This window comes from Takifugu rubripes, chromosome 8, assembly GCF_901000725.2.
Source record: "Takifugu rubripes chromosome 8, fTakRub1.2, whole genome shotgun sequence".
Lineage (NCBI taxonomy): Eukaryota > Metazoa > Chordata > Actinopteri > Tetraodontiformes > Tetraodontidae > Takifugu > Takifugu rubripes.
In genome coordinates this window covers 9,295,760-9,315,563 of record NC_042292.1, presented here as the reverse complement: position 1 = coordinate 9,315,563, position 19,804 = coordinate 9,295,760, and the positions used below count along the sequence as shown (strand labels likewise).

At 48.4% G+C, this 19,804-nt stretch overlaps 1 protein-coding gene across 1 annotated transcript in view; it reads right to left on the bottom strand.

The window, feature by feature from the left end:
• LOC115250829 (uncharacterized) overlaps window positions 1-19,804 on the bottom strand; it is a 213,705-nt gene that overhangs the window by 47,842 nt on the left and 146,059 nt on the right. The window lies entirely within an intron of this gene.

Here is a 19,804-nt window from a genome sequence, read left to right as displayed (position 1 = left end):
TGAGGGGTTCAGTAGCAGGTTGCTGTTGCATGGCGCTGCTCGAGTTGTTGCTTCAGTTGACTCAGTGTTTCATCGGTTAAAACTATTTTTAGCTCGACATCTGAAACATCTACAGAGTCTAAATGTGGGAAAAGCCTGTCCTCCTTCCTCTCTGGGTGTCTGATGTTTCCCAGCAATCCCTGCTCCAGTCCAGTGTGTGTGTGTGTGTGTGTGTGTGTGTGTGTGTGTGCAGGACTGTGGGAGGACTTCCTCTGTGGATCCTCTCTGTTTTCTTTTCAAAGAATGACATTCCAAAGCTGTTTCACTTTTCAGACAGGAAGTGGAGACTGTCCAAAAATGATTAAATCCAGGAACGGCAACACAACAGCGCGAGAGTTCGGAGTGTTGACACTACGTCAAACACTTGGGATGTATTGTTTAATAAATCTGAGAGAGTGGCAGAGAGGTCTGGGAGAGAAGATCATAGTGAGAAATTTGGACTTTTGTGTATTTTGGGCCACATTTATCCCACACGGCAGGTCCAAACTCCACCCTCTGTTGGTTAAATAAAAGCTATTTTGGTTTTAACCATCATCCCTGGTGGGTGATTTGGTTCCGACTTTAAAAATGAGCTCTTGTTACGGGGCTGGAAAAGCTTCAGGTGATGATGGGAGAAAAGCCCAACTTTTCTGTCACATTCGCTCTTGATTTTCCTGCCCTGCCAGATTTCGCAGCACGGCGACTCTTCCTGCCAACATTCTGTCCAAACACAACATTGACGTTGGATTGCTTTGATAAAGTTCCCTTAAAAGTACCTTCACGGGTGTGGCGCCGGTTGATGGAGCAATTCCCACACAAACCTGCAGTATCGAACCTGAAGCTGCAGAACCAGAATCGTGGCTCAAAGCTGTTGTCCTCACGTTTAACTCTATAATCACGTGACCGCTATGACATCAGAGGTGCGTATGTGGCACTCGGGTGTGTGCGCGTTTGTGCTCATGGGCTATTCATCCCATATTCCCTGCAAAAATCACATGGGAAACGACTTCAATTGGGAGAATAAAGATGCTTTTCCCGAGATTTGCCCATGCTAAGCTAGCCATGCTAATGAAGCATTCAGCCTCAAATTCGAGCTCGGCGCCGTCTCGCATGGACGTGAGGGACAGTGACATCACTACGTCCCCAAAAAGAGAAATGCATGTGATTGAGCTAAGCTAATGGTTAGCCAGCACTGGTCTCAGAAGTCTAAACTACAACAAATCTATAGGCGCCAAGGTTTTTCCTCCGCTGCAGCTCAATTAACCTCTTTGGCAGCGAGCTTATGCAAACTGTATGTGTGGGCCTGCGTGTGGAGCGAACACGCATAAACAAACACATTTGTGGGTAAAAGTTGGCAAATCCTGGACGCATTTCCATTTATGCATTAGCCGATGAGACCTGCTCTGACCATCCCCACGCAGGAGTCGCATGAGCTTTAATTTAAAAAAGAAAAAAAAAAGAAAAAACCCACCCAACAAAGGTCAGAGCTCAACGTACACAGGCGAACGTGCAGATTCCCGTTTCTCAGCGTTCGAACCAGAGGTGAAGCTCAGAAAACCATCAACGCATCACGACATCGTTATGAGCTCGCAGCTCACCCACGTCGGTGTCAGTTTTACGAGGCTACGCCGGATTGACGGCGCAGAGATACGCCAGCGTTTATTTTTAGAGAAAACACTGCTCTCTCGCTCTCTCTCTCTCTTGTTCTCTCTCTCTCTCTCTCTCGTTCTCTCTCTCTCTCTCTCTCTCTCTTTCTGCAAAGTATTTTTGCCTGAAAAATACATGACCGGTGGAGGGCTTGAAGATGTGGCGCTCATGCATTGTTAACGAGGCTCCATAACCCTTCTCATGACTCCAGGTCGGGATAAGTGCAACCTATCCGTGTTTTCAGAAGTTACACCGAAACAGTCTCACGTTGTTGAATTATTGACCAGCCGACAGATGTCGGCCAATGATCGCCGCCGCGGCTCCTCCTGATAAACAAAACAGGCCGCCGTTGTGTCTCATTTGTCTTCTCCTGCAAGCTTTAGAACCTCGTTGCTGTAAACTCCCGACGAAATTTAAAGAAAAAAACCTTCATTCTCCCGATGTTCTCCTGATGTTCTCCCGATGTTCTCCTGACATTTCTGCTGTCGTGGGTTTCAGATCTCTGACACCTAAAACTGAGGCTAAAACAGTGATGGCACCACTGCTTCCTCCTCCATCGTGGCTGTTTCAGCCTCAGCCCAGAACAGACGGCAACAGTCGGATCAAACGTGGCTAAAACCGATCGCCTGATGCAGCTTCTGGGCGGTGTGGCCGTCGGGTCCCGTGGATTTCCTCACGCTGTTGCCTGCTGAACGTGGACGGCAGCTCCAGCTGTCAGCGCTTCAGGCCTCACGGTGTGAAATTAGCGTCACATTCTGATTCATTAAACCCGACTCCGGCCCGTTTGAGGTAAAAGCAGCTCGTTAGAGCGGGGACGACTAATATGGCAGCGTGTGTCACAGGTCGGGGGAGTTTGGAAATGAAGACTCCTCCTGCCGGTGGATCCAGTGAGCTGAGCCGGGCTGTCTGGACGCTGAGGTGATTTATTCAACTCCCCCAGTTCTGAACCGTCTCCTCACAACAGAGTGAATGGGAGGGGGGGGGGGAGGCAAATGAGGTAGTTATGATGAACCGTCACTCAGACGCCGACAGCAGCTTTCTCACACACTCGTGCTGGCGTGGAGTCCAATTGATAACAGGACTCCATCAATGTCGAGGGGCCCGTTTAAAGGCACTCTCGGCGCTGTCGGATAAATCACATCAAACATCACTAACAGATACCCCCTCGTCCCTCCTTTTGTCGGTAATTGCGGTGTTCCTGTCCTCCCGTGGACGTCCAATCCCTCGACCCCTCAGCCAATTGGCTCTGACAGGGAGGAAAGCAGCTCCTGTCAAAAGCGTTCTGGGGGTGGGGGGGTATTTAAGAGGCATACCGGATAACTGATATCCATCACCTCTGTGCGAGCGGACATCATTTCTCAAGCAACGCTTGATCAAGACGTCTCCCCTGCACTTCTTCACCGGCTGGAAGTGAAGTTATTACTCGGCCACTCGATGCTTCTTGGCTGAGAGGGGATGTGACAGGTAGAGAGGCGCAGATACGCCCGAGGAACATGAATAAGTCAGGCGGAGGAGGGGGATTAAATATTCATTCTACCGATATCGCTCTTTGTCACATCCTCTTTAACAACAATGAGCACGGGCGGAGGAGGCGGAGGTCCTCCAACTGGCGCTGGCTACACATGTCATACGCCATCAAGTCACCGCCGGATATTTAACCTGAGGCCACGGGGGGGATCCTGCAGCTAACGCGTTAGTTTTAACCCGGCGGGCCAGATGAAGATGGGCGGGGCCAGAGCACAGGGGGCGGGGCCAGAGCAGAGGCAACTCCCGAGCGAGCCTGAGCGACTGGATTTCCCGACTGTTGACAGGTGATCTGGACATTAGGAGCATGTGACGGCGGTGGGGAAGTTTGTGTGTTTCCCAAAAACGCCAGAACTGATCCAAAGTTTCTCCAAGTCAAAGTTGACTTGCTGATTGGACGACACAGACCGGGAACATTACCCCACCAGATGTCTCAACACAAGGCGCAGTGAAACCATGGCAACCTCATGATCGGACCGTTGCCAGTCTGGTATTTGGTTGGTATCTGCAGAGCTGTCACGTTCCAAAGTTATCCCCAAGAGTTTGTTCGCAGATTAGGACTTTAATTGCCGCATCAGAAAAAGAAAAAAAAGAAGAAAAAAAAAGAATTTGTGGTAAATTGTCCGGTTTATCACATTTGTCCATAAAGTTGTCTGATTTGTTTCTCTCTGGTGTCACGAAGAAGAAAGTTTTTCCCCATTTCAGATTTTTTTCCCTTTGAAAACACAAATCCTGTATTTTACTGTTGCAGGTTTCCGAGAACTCTGCCGAACACACACACACACACACAAAAACATCGAGAACTTCTGAGCCTGTTTTCCAACAGCGGTGAGTCATTTCAACAAAGATGATGATGGCGGCGGCGCTGCCAAACTGGCACCTCGTAGACGCTGATTCATGGTATTTCTCAAACAACGACAGCTACAAATGCACATGTCTTCAGTCCGACAAATAGCTTGTGGCTACATTAACAATGCAATCGGTCACCAAACATGTCAGCGTAAATAGAAGTAGGTAGGATGAATTGTGACGGCCGTGGCGGCTCGCCGGGACGCGCGAAAGCTTCTTGTCGCGCGCCGCCATCACCGCAGGAGCGACACCAGGGCCAAACCTCCTAATATCGTGATGTAAATCAAAAAGTCAACGCGAGAAAAAGGGGGAGTCATAATGCACGCTGTAAATCCTGGAATCAAAACTCGGCATCCTCAGGCTCCTAAATGCACCGCTGTCATAAAAGCATTTCCATCGACAAATGAGTCTGCGGGAAAGGTCAATAGTTAATTGAATAATCTATCACCTTGGGATGGACACAGCGCTCCACGCTAACCAATCAATGACAGGCGCATTAAAAGGTCAGCCACAGACTTCCACGATAAGTCACCTGGTTAATGTTTTCTTTGGTTACACGCAGCTCCAGGGTCGGACCGGGGCGGCGAGGCCGCGCCAGCAATGGAGCGCTAGGTACTCCCAGGGAACCCGAGGGAGACATTAGGGCTAAAATGTTAAAAGAGCTTGGAATGTTGGTCAATCCAGGAAGAATCTTCAAGGATTCAGTGGAATTTTCTCTCCAAACTAAAGAAACGAACCGTACGAGTCAGTAAAACGTCCAGTTGTTTTTCACCGCAGCCCCAAAATTGGGAAATTTCCTCAAATTTTCCCAGCCTGAACTCAAATGGAAATCTTTTCCGTGCTGCGGTGCATCAGGTTACAAACGTGCGTGGAAGCCTGCGCTCGTTTTCAGAGCAGAGGATGGAATTAAAAGTCTTTCAGCTGCATAACAGCCTGCCGAGCATTAGCAATGCAACAGGAACGCTCATTTAGAGCAATAGTGGTGCATTTGCAGCAATATCGTCGTGTCGCTGTGACCACCTTATCAATTATAAATGAGGAACGTTTCCTTATAATGGCAATTTATTCTCATCCGTGTGTGTATTTCTTTTGCGGGAAGGTACGGCAGCCTGCATGGCAACAAAGACACGGGCGCAAAGCTAACAGATGCTTCCGCGGAAACAGAAAAAATAACGGAAAACAATAATTATGCAAATCTGAGATGGAATAATTATGGACGTATTCATTATTTATAGGTTTGGTTTTTCTTTGTGCTATCATAAACTAACTCTGAGCTGAATGTGCGACTGAGTTCAACCCTTTAATTGTGCGTACGCAGAATTATATCATTTATTTCAAACACTGCTAACGCAATTTCATTATGACCATGGGGTAGAAGGATGGTGATTGCCAATTTGGTTCAGAGAGAAACTTCATATTTTCTTTACTTTCATATGCACGCATTTGTTTCTTTCTTCCCACACGTCCAAATGTTTACTTTGCTGAAAATATTACATTATAAAATCCATATAAATGAGTAAAATTACCGCCGCAACTGATGTAATGATGCCTCCCGCGGAAGACAATCTTATTGATGTAATCAGCAAACGGCACAAAGTCGCCATTTTTCCCCGGTAATTAGACGTGGCGGCGCTGTCGCCGGGACGGTCCAATGATTGGTCTTTGTTTAAAACATTCAGACTCCAAAAAAAGAGAGGAAAAAGTATTCTTTTAAAAATAGCGTTTGACAGCATTCAACTCTGAATCTGAGCCTCTTTCAAACCGTGTTTGAAATTCCCAGATTCCCGCCGAGCGACCGTTGTTTTTTACGACTAAATATAAAGCAGCTGTTTACGGACAGGCAGCATGTGCCTTTCTTCTGCGCGCTTGTATTTGAAAACAATAATTTTCTGAAGTCAGTTTTCTCACAAAAGCAGTTGAAACATCTCTTTCCTCTGCACGTCCATCCATGAGGAGTCTTCACAACTTTTCTGACTCAAACCGGAACCTTTCATCCCCTAAAGAAACAACGAACCCGTTGGTTTTAATAGTTCGGAGCATATTTTGCCCCCCCCCCGTACGGACCTCTGCTGAATCTTCTCGTCACGGAAGATCAGTTTTGCCGTCCGCCGTCTCTCTGGGTTTCTGAGGATGGACCTCCTCACATTGATCCTCCGTGGCGTTTGTTTGTCATTCCGTGAACCGTCACTGTCAAAACCCGGAGCTGCTCTATTCCCGACGCTCCGCTCATCCCACAGAGGGTTTAGACACACAATTATCCACGGTTGTAGCACCATCAGCGCCGCGGCGCTTCGACGCTCTGAATCCAAAAGTGCCGTCTCACTTATCTCTGGATGTCGACGGTGTCGCTCAGCATCGCCGCCGCTTGGACAAAGTTCCGTTACTTTGGTTATTTTGGATGTGACTTAAATCTGTCGCGGAGATGATCTCCTGATCCTGGCGGCAGAAGCTGAAACGGGCTTCTTTCATGGCCACCTTTGACCTCTGATGGAGGACTTGTGCTCTTCCTCTGCTCTCCCCTCACTTCAGAGGGATGAAAGCCAGATTCAGCAGGAGGGAGCTTCCACAGCTCAGTGTCTTTGAGGAGCCAGAGCTCTGAAAAAGGGTCATCAGTCAGCAGAAACTGTGTCTCTTCCTCTCCCAGGACTTCACAGGAAAACTTCAGGCCGTCACCTCCCTGCGATGAGGAACATGGCGGAAGACAAATGTCTGTTTGTCCTCCAGGACTGTCCCCCCTGACACTTTGTTCTGGTGGATCTGATAAAAGTTCTGGGACTGGTTTGCTCTCCCTCCACCATCATTTATGCCTCTGCCCGGCTTTTGGCAGAACATCCAACACAAACGATGGTAAACTAAAGGATGGATCGCGCGCAGAGAGGAACCACGTCCCTGCTGATGTTGAAACGTGTTTGTCGGTAGGTAAACATACAGGACGAATGACCCACCTGGTTGGAGTGTTTGAGGTAGAACCTCGATGGAGGTTCTACTTGTGTATAAATAAAAGACGAGCGTCTTTCATCTCGGCCTCCATCAGAATTTGGACGGATGCGGCCGTCCTCACATACTTCTGCAGGTTAGCGCCTCATCTTCAACGCCTCTGTTAGCTTTGCTTTGATCTCCGGCCTCCGAATCCGTCACGTCTCCCCTGGACGTTCTTTAACGGACACAAAGGGGAAGGAAGGAAAAACAATCACCGAAAGAGATAGAGAGGCTGATTTCATCCATCTTGCAGTGTTGAAGTAAATCTTCCTGAAGAGGAGGAGATCTGCGCTCGTCTCCTCGCTCTGGTTCGGAATTGCCTCTGAGCTGGTCCGTAACAGCTCCGCGGGCCCTCGGGTGCTCGGAGGGGCCGGTCGGAGCTAACGGGGAATTGAACGAGGCGAAGGTAGACAGAGACGTCTCCTTGGAGGTCACGCCGGCAAAATTGAAAGTCCCAGGTAGAGCGGGTCCTGTCGCTTTAATAAAAGGGATAGGATTTCCATTTGCCCTCCGCCGCCCTGCCGCCTCTCCCTCCGGTGTGTTCCGGATGAGTCAGGAGCTGAGGAATACACTTTATAGACACAAATAACCGTAAATAGAGAATGTCACCTTTAAGCTGAGGCATTTTTATTATTGTTAGCGCTGCTGCTGAGTGGCTTTGATGCTTTATTCTCTGAGGGAGACCTGGCAGCCCCGCCCCCTCCCCTCGCCGTCCACTCCTCACCGCCCCGCCGTCTCCCGGGTGAAGAAACGGCGACTTTAGGCTACCTTCCTGGCTGATTGATGCCGGGCTGCGTGCTCTGAGACGCACCTCTCCATTAACGGAGCTCACTGTCGCTCACTCGTTCATCGGAGCGCCGAGCCCCCGCCGTCCAGGTGTAAGCTCCTTATTTACTGCTCTGACTCAGAGGCTACGAAGACCCTCGCCTAGTTTATGGCTGCGACTTTATAGATCCTGCGTTCCGCTGGAATATTAACCGTCCTTCTATGATTCACTATGAGTGCGCTGGGGCTCCTGGGAGCCGTAGACCAGAGCAGCAGATACAGGTACTTGTCTAATTGAGGTCCCTTGAGGTTCCGGTGGGTATAGACCGCATAAATTGGACAGATAGCGGCTGCACCGAGTATTGACAAATGTCTTACGGTGCCTTTTTCTCCATCCCTCCGGGCGGAGAGGCAACAATACTAAACAGCATAATTTCCTCTTGGACGGGGACGCAGCGCGGCCCAGTCAGGTTCAGGGAGGGGGGGGGAATGGACAGAGCAAAACATTCATATATTTAAATTAGATTTGCAACACTTGACTGACTCTGGCGAGAGCGTGAGCCAGTCAGACGGAGACCTGTTTACTCCTCCTCTGCTTTGCATCGTATGTGAGCAAATTAACGGAGGAGCCGCCTGAATTTTCGGTTCCGTGTTAATTGCGAGACATAATATTAAGGATGTCTGATTCCCATGCCTGAGCATACTGCATTATAATAAGTTCAGGAACATTACAGAGAACACAGCTTATTAAGGAGAAGCAAGGTAGAGATAGATTTAATTGTAATATACCTAATCCAGAATATATTATACATCTGCATGCAAAACCCTATACAAGATTTAAATATTAATTGAAATATGCAGATGGTGTATAGGTTGTAATTATTGCTGATTTAGAAGTATAATTGGATGAAAACTTTTTCTTTTTTCGAGGGCCGTTCTTCTGTAAGAGATTAGCATGCATATTCATGCAGGGATCCGCTGAACTCCCATTACTGACGATTGTTTTGGAGGACGCGGCTGTCAGGCCTGGTTGAAAGGGCTGTGGGAAGACAATGACAGACGGCGCCAGCAAAGAGACAAATGCTCCGCGCAGAAATAAAGCAAAAAAAGAGAAAAATAGCGTCACAAAGAACTTTGACGGCGTTCGCAGCAGACGTACACTCCACTGCTCTGATTGTTCTGGATTAAATATAAACAGTTCAACATTCAACATCTTTTTAAAACACTTTACTAGTCCTCGAACGTGTTTGCTGAGTTCCTATTTATTAATTCCTAAAGTCAAATTATCTGACTCTTTTTTGAGAGATTGACATTGTTCTAATTTTAATCCCATCAATCAAAAAAGTGACACAGCTTCAATGATAGCCACATGCTAACCGACATCCAAGTGCAAGGGCCTGATCCAAGAAAAACACCACTGCAGTTTCCCTGCAGAACAAAAAAGGTAACATACCAGAACTCTGGTTTGGTGGCTGGTGCGTTTTCAGCGAGCAGCGTTGTCATGAACGTACAAATATGGCGTGTGCGGCGACTCGCCCTCGCCTCCGAACTACACACAGTGTTTAATGAGATGCGTGTTTGTCCCAAAGCGAACTACACGTGGGTCGCATGTACCGCCAGCTCCCCTCTCACCTGCTGCACCTTCTGTTAGCGCCTTTTTTTGCTCTCTACTTCAGAGGGGACGGCGAGAGTGACGGCAGGCAGGTCGGAACGCGACTCGCGCGACCTCGGCTGTCTGGTGACGCCACCGCGGCGTCCCTGCTCGCCTCTCCTTGTCAAACAAAAGTGAAGCCGCTGAAGGACCTCCGCTAACTCTTGTCAGAGCTGTCACGCTCCCCGCCGCCGCCCCGGTCTTGACACGGCCCCGCCGCGACCCCTCCCCCGCCGCCTTCATCATTAACTGTTTCTTTTAGCTGATTTATTTGATTTAAAAAGAAAAAGAAAAACTTTGACACCAACACTTTATTAGTTCAAAATGCCTGCAAATACAATTAAGAGGCGGCGTCCCAGACGGGCGTGCTGACCGTGAATTACCCCGGTCGTTCCTCACGGGTGCGCCCGTCCCCATCACCCCCCAGCTGCCACAGACACGCCACCATTTCTGCATGAAGATGATAAGACGGGGGGGGGGAGCGAAGGGGGGAGCCACCAAGTCCCTCATCAAGTTCAAGCTCTGAGACCTGCTCTCGGCCTCCCCCCGGGGGCTCGTAGCAGGCTTTTGATATTCAGGCACACACCGAAGCAGAGCGTGCACGCACGCACGCCACGGGGATGAAAGGCGGGAGAAAGTTTGAGCAGCCTTAATGACGTGTTTAGGGAGAGAAGACGGCGGGCGCGTGACGGCTCGGTCACATGTCCGTCAGAACGCAACAGGAGCTGACAATAATGACCAGGATGGACATCTGACGTCTGATTGGTGGAAAACCCAGCCCGACTCCTGGAGAGGAATCAGCTGAGCTTTGTGTGAAATTTTGGAGGGAATTCCCAGGATCCTGATCCTGGGAATGAGGAAGAATGACTTCAGGTCCGGTGTGGAGCACTCGTGAGAAAACTCTTAGCATGCATGCAGTAGCAAGAGTGAGACGCCGAATCACCTCGAGCGTGAGCTGGCCGGGACCACGCCCCCCCCCCGCTCCCTACAGATAGCGTTAACGCCCGTGCATGAGCTCAGGGATGCACGTATCCCCTCATGCTAATAGAGAAAAGTTGCAGATTGCACGGTGTCTCACTCTGGGTTGTTTTTTTTTTTGCTAAGGGGGGGGGGACCCAGTCTCCGGAGCTCCGAGTTTGTTTAGGCGGTCTGGCGGCTTCACCGATTTCATGATAAATATTAGCACTCAAATATGTGAGTGGGGCATTTATTGAAAGCGATCGCTCCAAACATTGTTTGTTTGCCTGCAAAATTGCAGCGGCCTCTTTCACCGTGAGAAATCCCCCCCCCCCCCCCAAACAGCCTGAATGTAACCAACTGGATTTATGTTTGTTGTTTTTTTTGCCTTTTTGAGACTGTTTGTCAATGTTTAGAAGTGCTGGTGTGCGTGTTGGTGTGGTGGGGGTCCACATGTGCGTAACAATGATAGCTACACTCTCCTCGAGAAAAACAAACACCTCAAGAGACCCATATATCCACTGGCGGGGAAGTTTTATAAACCAGACTGCAGTACATTTATCCACCCACTCTATTTTTTCTTTCCCCTGCTTGGGATTACAAGGTGGTCAGGCCCTGCCAAGAATCCTCTAGGTGCAGCGTGAAGGGAGTGAGAGCAGCGTGTGTGAGAAAATACGCGACTTTGGAGTCAAACGGGTGGGAAGGCGAGGGGAGATGGGCCGGAAATGGAGCAAGAGCCCGAGCAACAGTGGGAGGCTGACCTTTTACAAGACAGCTGTTCTCTCTCAGGTGCTTGTTCTCAGCGTATATGTGGCTCTTTTTTCTTCTTGCATTAGTCATTATTTGGTCCCACGGGATCAGCAACAGGCTGAGGGTCAGCGTTTCATGTGGCAGGAAGCTGAAGTACGCGCTCAGAAAAGCATGTGACCCGCTCAGGAACAAACTCGCCGTGTTTAATCAATCAATTGTGGACTCGTAGCTGTCACTAAATGGATTTTAATGGGCTGAGACTAATATTAGAGACACTGAGGCCTTGTGAAATGAGCTCCTTTGTTTATGTGTTTTTACGTGTTTCTGGGGAATTTCATGCCTTCATTAGAGCGCTGACAGGAAGTGAGGGAAGACATGCAACACAAAAGGTCCCCGGCTTCCCAAGAACCAGACGGGAACCTTGAACACCACCTTAAACCCCCCTGGGGGCTGCGTAAATGGCCCTTTGTTGCAGAATGGTAATTAATTGTTGGTATGAGGCGGAGAGGCCGAGGTGACGAAACGCGGCCGCGCGGTAAAGCACAAGGTGGAGGTTTATGGCATAAACACGTCGCAGGTGATGCAACAAAGTCGCAGCGTTGCAGGCGTTGGTGGTGTTTTTCTCTTGTTACAAACGAGGAAGAGCACCGTGCACACACACACACACACACACACAAAAATCAGGAATCAGCAACATGAAACGGTGAAAACATCGTTACCATCACAGAAAGGAAGGAAAAGTGACTTTTCTTCTGCCCCCTAAATAAAGCTTGGTTCATTCCCCTCGCCAGGCTTTTGATGGGAGGTGGAATTTTCTCTTGAAAACATAAAATCCTCACAAGACAAACAATAAAAGAGAAAATCCCAACATGTCAACTCACTCTGGGTCTGTCATGAGGAAATTAGCAGCTGTCCCGGGCTGCCAACCCGAAGCGTCTGTACCAGCCTCCGGGGGAAAACCCATGACGTGAGCGCAGGCCGGGAATGAAACTCACTAATGAAATACGCTACATTTTTGGCTTTGAACGGCAAAAGGGTCAAATATTCAGTGCGAGTTTCAACTTTCAGAAAGTTAAACCGCCCTGCTTTCAAACAGAGAAGCCACATCGATGAAGCTGCAGACAGATGCAGTTCAAGAAGGGTTTTTTTTTCCTTTTATGAGCCTGCTGAAGGAGTCAGACGGGGTTTGCTCTGAGCACGGAAAAGGCATTAGCTGATACAGCGCACCTCATCTCTGCCAAGCTCTGCAGGTTACGGCAGCACAGGGAGAGGAAGGGGATTTTTTTGTCCCTCCCCTGCGAAACTCTTCAATCTTGTGAAGCCTGAGGGGCTGAGTAGGTGTTTAATTATTAAAGGTGTTTGAACAAAAGGCTATTCTAAGCCTGCTGGAGCCACCAACTGGACATTCTCCTCAGTGTTTGATGGATGACTAGCTTCAGAAATAGTGTGCTTCCACTCGCTGTGTTTGTGTTAAATTACCCAAAAAGAATCCCAGAGACCTGCGCCGTCCCCTCTCCTCATTAGACAAGATGCCCTCACATCCACGGTGTTTTCACACAGAGCAGACGACACACTGAGCGCTACAAAAGGTGAACCCAAAGCCCAATCAGCTAGCATGTAAATGCTCGTCTGTGGGAAGTTTCTGACTCCAGACTCAAACTTTAAATTCAATAATAAACGTACGGACGGATTTGATAATGCTGTTGTTGCTAATTTAGCATAATGCTGCGCTGAAAATGCGAGGCATCAGTCATACCCTCTCACAAAATCTGTGCAGAAAAACATGAAAAATCTCCAACAAAATAAACTTCAATGCCATCAGCAGAAACTAAAGCTGATATATATTTTGGTTTATTGTCATGGCATTTGCCAACTTTCACACCAACGTTTCTGTCATTTGTCTAGAAATGCAAGCTAGCAGTTGCGTTCATTCACGGCTAAACTGTGTTTCATTGCTCCGTCTTTTGGATTGACGGTAGGTTTAGTGCGTCTCGGGAGCCTTCTTAGCCTGAAATAAGCACAAACACACCAAGAATCGGCTCTTTTCTTCCATACTGAAGGAGTGAGTTGTTTGAATTACCGCCTAATAACAGGGTTGGGGCAGATTGCTGGAGACGATGTTCCCTCGTGGTTGCTAGACTATAGGTTCACGCTGCTCTTTCCGCACATTAAAAATCAACCCGAAACCTTGTGACATCAGCCTGCGGTGTACCAATACCTGCCCAGTCAGACTCCTGGGGCGGTAAAATTCCAGCCGGAAAAATGTCGGCGCTTTCTGGATTTACAAGGAGAGGGCGGCACTCGAGGGGTGGACTTGATTCTCCCCCATCGGAGTTATTGAAGGAAAACAAGTGATCAGAAGCATTCTGGGAGACAAATGTTTCATATCAAGTCGCTTAAAGTTTTGAATCTGCAGCCTTCAATTATCCGAGCGTCCCTGGACTTTGGCAGCATTCCCGAATGGTCTATTTTTAATTCGGAAAAAATGAGGTCACTGTACACTTTAGCGGGAAAATACCCTCAGATGTGTATTAGTAGCATGACATATTTAACATTTCATGCTTGTGTGATACAACCCTGGCAGGACATATTATTCTCGCTTCATTTATGGTTTTAGCTGTGGTCCGGCTCAGCGTGTACCCCGTCGCCGATCCGTGTCTCTTCTTTGGTTTAATGGGAAGATGCCTCGGAGCTGTTTGGATATTTTTAACCATCACAAGAGGGACAATCTTATTCATCACCATTCTGGTGGTAGGCCGGCCATCATTGCCTTGCTCTCATCACACCGAGCACTGCTGCTGCGAGACTGCCAGCTAATTGTGAAAACTGGAAACAAGACAAGGTGCCCATGCTAAGGCTTGTACTGCCTTCTCCAAGCAGGAAGTTGATGTTACGGGGGTTGTTAACAGGGGGTCCTGGGCGTTTGAACAGCTCTGAAACACCTTCGGGGTAAATTATACGACTACTCTCGGATCATGGAGAGGCAATCAGATACGTGCTGGGGCATTTATAGTGAAACTACTCTACCTGGGTGCTCTATTTTGTGCTTCCCTCAGAGTTGGAACATTCCCTTAATAAACTCGCAGCCCTGTCACAGATCTCCCTCTCTGACCTGGTGACCCCACCAGATGCAGCACAGCAGGAGGCTACTGGAACCCTGTCATTGAATCACCTCTGTTCAGACTTTCCCCTGTGTTTGGGATGCTGAAGACTTGCTGCTGGTGGGTGGTGGTGGTGGGGGGGGGGGGGGGGGGGCTTGACCACCGGCTGACTGCTCACCCCGGGCCCCTGCGTTAGTGTCAGGGAGAGGTGAATCCGACTATCTCCACTTGCAAATCTATCCCTGGAGACCCCGGAGCCCTTGCACGAGCTCTGCCTCCCCTCCCACCTCTGGCACAACATCCTTTTAGGGGGTCCATCGGCCATTATGTCCCTCCTCACCTCTCTTGCCACTCCGATGGGGCGTGATCTGAGGCGAGTAGAGGTGCGATGGCTGATCTGACAGCTCTCTGACGACGGCTACCTCCACGGTCAAGGTGAAACAGTGTAGTTTGTTTTGGACGTCGACCCAGACTACCGGGGTTTAGGAATTACAGGCCTCGCTTAAGTGGCAATTTAGCCGGGAATTAAGGGATAACATGTATTCCAAGAGAGGAAATCCTTCCTGAGGTTCCTTGTATAATAGGGCACCTACCTCCGTCACAGCGGGTAATTGGAGCCAGATGTTGCTCCATGCAGCATTAAACGCACCGGTCTTCATTTCCCCTCTCAGCGATGTGAAACATCTTGAAATTCTGTCATCATACTGACTTTTGTGTGCTTGCATACACTCCTGTGTCTGTGCCACATAATCACATTAGTTAGATTTAATCTAAGAAGAGGCAAATTATGCGCTTTTCCCATCAAATTTAGCTCCGTGACGAGTGTGCAGAATCGGTGTGTGACCTATCCCAGCGCGCCTCGCACACAGGACTGGAGGAAAAGAAAAAAGGAGGAGAGGATGAAAGGGAAACGCTAATAATCTCACATGTGTACTGCAAATTGTCTGCTAACACCGGCGAGCAACGCGCTCGCTAGCTGGGAATGTGGCAGCGGCTTCCTAATAAGCAACATGCACTATTTATGACCATAAAGCAGGGGCAGGGAGGGAGAGCGCTGTCAAAATAAAAAAACATGTCAATCTTCCCTCCGCAATGTTGCCCGAGTTCGTTGCTTGTCTGTTTGCCTGTGATGTACAAAAACGGGAAAAATCACATCAGACCCACAGATTTTTTTTTGAAACTTCTACATGTGTGAAGCGGGGAGGGAAGAGAATCAAAGGGAATATCAAAGTTTGAAGGAGTGCTGGAGTGCATCTGAAATAGTAAATATTTTGTCTGGGCGGTTTGTGCATTTGAGAGCGGCGGGAGCGTTGAAGGCGGGAGGCGTCCGTCCCTGAGCGGACGGCGAACAGCTAGGTGAGAAGGTGCGTTTAGGTGTGTGTGGGGGGGGTGGGAAAAAATTGAGGCCAAGCTGGGTTTTAATACTTCATATGGCATTGAAAATTCCCTCTCAATTCCCCTCACTTCTCCCCGCTCTGTGCAATTATGCATGTTTATTCATTTTGATTAAGCACGATGAAACGGCGGCGGCCGTGTGCCCGATACACCAACACTGGCGTCGCTGCGCGAGTGACAGTCTGTCAGAATCACATGAAAGACCAACTTTCCTCTTTCTTCCTGCTTTATACCTACTAAAACAGCAGGTAACTGACACAATCTGAATATTTCAGGGGTCTCGCAGGACACCGCTCAAAGAGCGTGGAGGAATATCTATGGACTTCAAGAAAAGTTGATTTAACTTGGTGTGACACCAGTAATACGTTGATTAGTTGCCTTGGGCCCTGAATCCTCTTTGCTTCCAACAGAAGCTCTGCTCCTTTCTTCTTCACAAACCTCCACCGGCCGCTGGAGGAACACAAAAGGGAGCTTTGGAATAAAGGAAGATGGAGCGAGAGAGAGTTCCAGGTTAAAACAGGCAGAAATAGAGAAAAAGGCAGGACGGAAGAGGAGGGGGCCGTGTTTCTTTCAGGGGGGTTTTCACAGATAACTTGTGTCTTCAAATCTATAATTGACTGTACTTGAACAAAAACTGGAGCGTCTGGATCCAAGACTCTGCTGAAGCTTTGGAGGTTGACCAACGAATCCGGTTCACCTGAGGGAACTCTCAAAGGATAAAAATGGGTTCTGGAGCCGGCGTGTGAATCAGCGTGACCCCTCCCCTTTGGAAGAGTCCGTTTTAGCTGCAGATGCGCTCGTCTGGGTTGACCATCTTAATTTGGTTTGTCGCTCTGATGCTGCCTCGATATTCTGACTTACTCGTGGTAGAAACGCCACAGATGCACCTCCAGCAGTGGACAAATTGGTCTCGCTGTCACACTAACAATTATACTGTTGTTACTTCCTGTTTGGACAAAGTTCTGCTGGGTCCCTTTGATATCTCTCTACGTGGCGGAAGGCTAAAAACAAGACAGTGCCGACGCTGGGACTTCGGTGCCGATTACAGATGTATTTCAGCTTTTAAAAAAAAAAAAGAAAGAAAGAGAAAGTTGGGCTCAGACTTTGTTATGATTTTATCTGGTTTCTTCATCACAGAAGGTGATTTTTAGGAGGGACTGTGGATTCACTGACCACTGCTTACTAAGAGTCAGAGATGTATCAGGGCAGAGGAGAGAAGAAGCAGCCCTAAGGAGGGGGGGGGGGGGGGGGGGGGGGGGGGTGGGGGGGGGGGGGTCGTAATAACCATAAAAACAGAAAGAAACACCAATTTCGCTCCAGCAGCTGAGCATCAATAGTTCTGCTCTGCTTAGGAAACTTCTGCCTGGAATCAACAGGAACTAATGACTCCTTGCTGTACCTTCACCTCTGGGTGTGAGGCAACATCAATCTGGACACTCGTTTGATCGCTAGATGTCAAAGCAGCTGTAGAATGGGGTCGTTATTGCTGTCTCTGTACAGCAGCTCCACATAAACACACAAACACTCTCTTTTCTTATCAAATCAACACAAGTGATGTCACCGGGATCGACTATTGGGGCTAATTCGCTCGCATTCGCAGCGGATTTCACAGACTTAATGGTGAATTTATCTTCCTTCAGAACAAGAATAATAACCTTTTTGTAAAAAAAAAAAAAAAAAGTAAAGATGCTAAAAAAACAAACATCTGAGTCGGATCCTTCACTCAATATTCTAACGCGATACCGACTTTGAGATATGTTTACTTACACATTCAGAATTAAAAAATAAAATGATTCAGATTAATGAAGCACAAAGATGTGAGGGCAAAGAATCATGGGAAATACTTGAAAGGGGTGTGTGTGGACCTGTTTTCTGAATATTAATCCAGTTAAAGCAGATTGTCCTACTTCCCTTCCCAGGAATCTCACGGCCGCTCACCCTCTGCTGCCATCCCGCAACCTTCCTCAGACCCCGTTTCATCATATATGTTCTCTTTTGCCAGAAAATCCCGCTTATGATGTAAAAACTGTAAAATCTCTGATTTGTAAAAACGTGGAGCTTTTCCAGGTTTTTCAAAGAGCATCCGCAACATCCTGAAGAGGATAAACACATGTATATTTAATGCACGCGCTGATTACAGTGATTCTAACGTGGCTGCCATGAATTTATTACCGATGACCCCACCTAGGGGAAAAAAAAGATCCCTCGGCGAAGGGAGAAAGCGAGCGAGAGAGAGAAAAGAGGGAAGAAAAATGATAGGAGAGGAATGATAACAACATGTAAACAGTGTGACTCTGGAGGCCGGGCTAATGAACGTGCGAGGACAGGAATAGAGAGTAAAAGAGCCAGGGCCCTCTTCCAAAATATCCACTCCCACACAGGTCAGTGGACTTTTGGCTACATCCTGAGCGGCGTCAGGGAGGGAGGGAGCAGTTTAAATGCCTGGGATCTGAGGAAAGAATTCAACAGGGCATGGGAATGGCAGTGTCACGGCAGTCGCCAGAGAACACTCTTAAAACGCCGCCACAACAGACGGGCCTGCTTAGAAACACTGTCACTCCTGCACAGTCTCAGCTTCTTCTGTTTTTATGACTCTGTTTTTGAAGGACGGGAAGGCTGTTTTCTCAAGAACTTCTCCAAACAAACGAATAAAGAGCTTATTTACTGCTGCCTCCTTCAATTCATCCCCAGGGGACACCAAACAAAGAGCAGCTGGAAAAAGGCGTGCGGGACTTTCACGTCCACCTTGAGGACTTGTGAAGATCTGGCAGGAATTTTTTTGATCCACCTGAGGGGAGTTTGACCCCGTGACCCCACCTGATAAAGTGCAATAATTGATGAACGTGTTCAGACACAGCTGAACGTAGAAAGTTTAAATAATGCTGCTTAAAGGTTACCAAAAACACAACCCGGGGCTGTTTCCGTGCGTATGTAATAAAGGAAAACTGTTTTTTTCCGAGCTAAGCTGTTATTACGGCGTTCCCTCTGCGCTCCTCTGCAGGATAAAAATAACCAAAGAAACACAAAACCTGGTGAAGGAGAGCTGAACGGTGGGAAAGCGCAGAAGTTGCCAAGCGTGGTCAGAGGTTCGCCCTCTGGCCTCCGTGGAGGTTCATCCAGCCCCGCAGTCGATCAGACAGATGGTTTACGTGCGCCTTCGACCTGACGTGGCGTTCCAGAGCGGCGTTCTCGCCCAACCACATCAATCTTTCAGGCACTGGGAATAGACCCGTCTCTGATTAGAGCGGCCACATTATTGAGACCTGTCACCTGCGCTATAACGCCTGTGAGGCCCTGGTTGTCATTTCCACGTTGCTCAGATCCCACGAGCGCGTGTCTGTGTGTGTTTTAGGTGAGATGGGAGAAACCAGGTGTTACACACTGAAATGGTGCCAGATAAATGGGGGGGGGGGGCACACTGGAACACAGCATACAGGCGTCACACCTGCTGCATGCTTCATGGTGACTTTTAGCCTTTGAAAACATGAACCTGACCTAGGATCTATTTACACCCCCCCCCCCCCCCCCACACACACACACACACGCACCTAACCTTCAACTGTGGACAGAACAGTGAACATGTGTGGATTCAAAAGTGTGAGTAAATCTCAATTTCAGTCAGATTAATGTCCATTTACAACTTTGAAGGTGAAGTCTGAGCATGAAGGGGTGTGTGTGTGTGTGTGTGGGTGTGTGTGTGGGTGTGTGTGTGTCTGGGTGAGAGTAGGGGCCTGATCATTTATTTATGTTGTGAGACTAAATCTGGGTCATTGGACCCTTTCTGTCTTGCTCCTCTCCTTCCTCGGGTCCCAGCGTTGCCTGACAGGGAGGGAGGCGCCGCTAACTAACCACCGATAACAACGAGGCTGCGATCTGCTCATTTATTTCAATTACGTCCGCTCCTAAAGAGGACAACGCTCCTCTATCAGTGACACCCCCACAGAGGAGGACCGCTCACATTACAAACTAAACAGCACAAAGACTCCAGATCTGGATAAACTTCCCGATATTAGCGCCGTCACAGACGGGACAGTTTCCCTTCCACACGCGTGTTGAGTCACATTGAGTGAGGGAATGTGGAAACTTTACTCTCATCAGGTGTTTAAAGCTGCTGGAACTCCAACCTGAGCAACAAAGATCTTGTGTTTATCTATTTCAAATAATAAAA